This window comes from Aptenodytes forsteri, unplaced genomic scaffold (genome assembly GCF_000699145.1).
Source record: "Aptenodytes forsteri isolate BGI_AS27 unplaced genomic scaffold, ASM69914v1 Scaffold171, whole genome shotgun sequence".
Lineage (NCBI taxonomy): Eukaryota > Metazoa > Chordata > Aves > Sphenisciformes > Spheniscidae > Aptenodytes > Aptenodytes forsteri.
Window position 1 is genome coordinate 106495 of NW_008794211.1, and position 4199 is coordinate 110693.

The following is a 4199-nucleotide window of genomic DNA, read 5'->3' on the forward strand; positions in this document are numbered from 1 at the left end:
CAGTCCGCGGCTTCTCGCCGCCCGAAAGCTCCCCCCTGCCGGAGGGAGCAGCCCGCTGGAGTGGAGGGGTAAGTGCTGCCTCCCATGGCCCCTGCGTAAGAGCTCCCCTGTAGCCGTGCTCTGCTCCCATCCACTTCTGGAACCGGACCCGCCGCTTTGTCAAGCAGTCTTCGGCGGAGCACCGGGGAACAGCGCCTTACACCCAGCACACCGCCTGCGGGGGTGCCCATCTCCAAACGCCTGCCCAAGTGTTAAATATAAAAAACCAGCACGATAGTTACCCTGGAGAAAACAAAGAAACAAAAAAAAACCCCACTCTGTGAAAGTAGTTTAAAGATCATAGGAAAATATACCTATTTTACTGCCTACTCCAAGTTCCACAGCACTTACATCTTCACAGTTTTAAACCTCTCTGACGTTTCAGGGAAACCTTCTTACGAAATAGGAAAGAAGAACAGAGGGAAATGGCCATATCTGCATAACGTCACAATAACTGTCGAAGAACCCTGGAAGCTGCCGAACTGTATTAAAGCAGAGATGACCGGGCAGCTCCGGTTCAGGCTTTTCAAAGTATAACATCTGGTTCTGGTTCTGATATGCAAAGGTAGTGACCTAAATATTTTTTTTTTTAATTCCCCCTCTCATATAAGTGTGTGAATGCATGCTTTGTTTTAACTGTATAGTCCATTTTTTTGTAGTAAATTTTCATAGTATATATGCAATAAATACCTCAATGGAAGACTCTTGAAGCCAAGACAAACAGTACTGTAGTGCTGACAGAAGATTATTGTCAGAAGTGCCGTTCACACTTAATTTTGGCAAAAATATTTAAAATCTGATGGAAATCTATTTTTGCTGAAACATTCCTGATTTCTCTCATTTCAAAGACACATCTCAGTTGACTAGATTTGGAATCGACGTTACCATTTCAGCTCCTGTAGAAAAAAAATCTTACCCAAAAGTTCTGAATTATCTTTAAAAACCCAGACACTCCCCCTATACCCTCTCAGAAAACTGCAGCTCACGTAAGAGTGTAAGAAACACGAACTGTTTCAGTAGAGTGGACACATGAGAAAGGCTGCTAGAAAAAATATAACCAATTTGGGAAACCCCACAAATGTAAGTTTTACACTCAAAAGGAAGAGAAAGCCTCAGTGGTATATTCCTCAGCAATATGCCCCTTTCCAGCCCCGTGCTCTGGAAATGAAAGTTTCTCAGACTGCTGCCGGCTGCCTTCTCCCGCCCATGACCGAGCCAGCCCAGTTGCCTTTACCTGCCCCTGATACTCCCACCAGAGATTGCTGCCTCCTCAGATGTGCCAACATAACTGCAGGTTTCATCCCTCCCTTACCTGGTTCTTGTCGAAAGATCAGGGTTAGAAAAGTTTGCTATTAAAAGAACTTAAACGAATCCCTGTGAAACCTACAGAACCAGCTGAGCGAGGCAATTATACACGTAGCACTTGCAGATCTGTGAGAAAAGTAACCTCTGGCAAAAAACCCCAACAAACAGCATTGGTCAGAGGCCTCTGTGAAGAAAAGTCCAGGTAAAAGTGGGCAAATGTAGAGTCAGGCAGCCAAAAACAAGGACTGCAGTTCGTATTTAGGGAGCGGAGGTGTCTGTCTCAGGATGTAGTATCTTTAGAAAGGATTACATGGGAGGGGGAGAGAGGAACGTGGGTCATTGTGGAAAATCAAATAAACACAGGCTCTCGGGTGAGGTAAGTGGCTAATACGGTCCTTAGGCATATAAACACTAATACCAATAGGAGGGAGAGGAGGAGAGATGCTATCTTTATTTGGTACAGGGAGTACTGTGCCCTGTTCACGTTTTTACAGCATAGCAGAAATTACAGAAGATTTAAAAGCAAAATGAGAATTTTAAGACTGGAAAACAGGCATATAGAGAGAGACAAAGGGGGAGGATACACATGACTGAATCTCTTTTCTCTAGCAAAGAAAAGATCAGAAGCTTTTAATTTCATCAGTTTATGAATATCAACATAAGCAAAAAAAAAAAGAAAAAGAAAAAAGTTCTAGAAGAAAAAGCTCTCTGTCCAGCAGATGGTAATACAATTCAACTGACAGTCTGAAAATTGAATTAGAGAAAAACCACAGTGGAAATAAGACATCAATTTATAGTTAAGACGTTGGTGGTTAGTAGCCATTGGAACAACTCACCAAGTTGAAAGATTGGTTCTGCAACACTGAAGCAATTCTTAAAGCAGTTCAGATATTTTTCCAAAATAGACATTCTTACTCAAATGGGAATTAATTGCAAAGAGCATGTTTTGCAATATTTTACAGAAGGGCAGATGACTGCTCACAGTTTCTTTACTAGCTTTCTAATCCAAGAGAAAGCTGACGCAGTGGTGAGGAGGTGTGTACTTACCCCTTTGGATGCAGCTTTGAATATAGATTCATACGTTTTGACTTTGCAGATACAGTGGCAGAATGGAAATCTTTGAACTTGTGATAGTTTGTGATGCTGAGTACCTTAAAGCAAGTAAGGCGGCAAATATGAAAATACCTACTGAGAGATGAATTGAGGCCAGGCTACCACTACCAGACAGTTTCCACGTCTTACTGAAACTGTTACTGCTTTACCCTTTTCTCCAGGCATTGTATAACTAGAGTAATTCTAAAAAAAGTTTTTCCTTTCAAAAGGAAAACTTAAACCTCTAGAAAATTGCTCCGAGGTAAAATTAAGATCTGTCAGTTTGTAAATGTAGTAAACTCACTATTTATCGCTTACTGCAATGAAGCTCAAAACCTGGCAACTTATTTTTGGCTGTGAAAGCTTTTATTTGCTTGTCTTAACCATTATGTGCCCATACATTACTTCATTTCTTTCTATTCTTAACCTTTAATAGGGACAATTGACAGTTGTTTTTGATTCATGACAGCTTTGACTCATAATCAATGACATGCTGCAAGTTAACAAATCCTTAACTGAGCTGAGCTCCACACAAAACTTTGTATCTGGTTTGGGACAAGTAATGAAAGAAAAAGAATGGCTCTCAGGTGATCTGGGGGTTGTTTACCTGGAACAGAGCAATAACAGGAGTAAGTATTTTGAATTAAGATTTAACTGGAGCAGGGACTGGTACTCTGGACTTTCTGTGTACTCATTCTTTCTCTTGCTCTCCTTTTGGTATAGTGAATTTTAATTATTTCATGAGAACTGGAAGAGCATGAGAGGGAGATGCTTGAAGTGACCACGTGGTTAGGCCACGCTCATCACAGACTCCCTTGGGCAACACAGATTAACTTATTCCAAGTCTATCAAATCCAGCAGAGTTATCCAGCATCTCTATGATCATAGAAGTAATTTCACGATCATCATCTCTGCTTTCTAAGAAAGGTAATTAAGCCAGAAATTATTGTGGAGTTGGGGTGGAGGGAGAGGAATGGATGGCACTAGGGAAATGCTTCATGGATGGAGGGTGCTGCCTCCCTCCCACGGCTGTCGGGAACCTCATTCCCTCAGAGAGGCAGGTGGTAAGCCCTTCATTTTAGCATGTTTGGCTTCTGTAGTTTCTGTTTTTTGGCACAGAGCTTTCCTCACGTGGTGCATGGAAATCTTATAGGATAGTCTATGAGGGAAATTGTGACCTTTTTGTGAATAATTCATTTTTGTGACTATATTAGCCTGAGAAATGGTTAAGAATTAAATCTATTTAAAAAAACCCAAAAAACAAAAAAAAACTTAGACTTAGAATTTTCCCCATGGCTGAAGTTCAGCTGAAGGCTTCCACTTTCTCTAAGGTTATCTATCAGTATATTGACAGAACAGCCTCATATAAATCTGGTTTTATTGTTACAAGGTGTCCCCCCCCAAGTAGTTTCCCTTGAAACAACTTTTCTTTGAAGGAACAATGAGTTTCCGTGGATAATCTTTGTTTTTGATCCTAGTTTCCAGTTCTCACTGTCCTGGTTTCGGCAGGGATAGAGTTAATTTCCTTCCTAGTAGCTGGCACAGTGCTGTGTTTTGGATTTAGGACCAGAACAATGTTGATAACATACCGATGGTTTAGTTGTTGCTAGGTCGTGCTTACACTAGCCAAGGACTTTTTAGTTTTCCATGCTCTACCGACTGAGGAGGCTGGAGGTGCACAAGAAGCTGGGAGGGGGCACAGCCAGGACAGCTGACCCAAACTGGCCAAAGGGACATTCCATACCATGTGACGTCATGCTCAG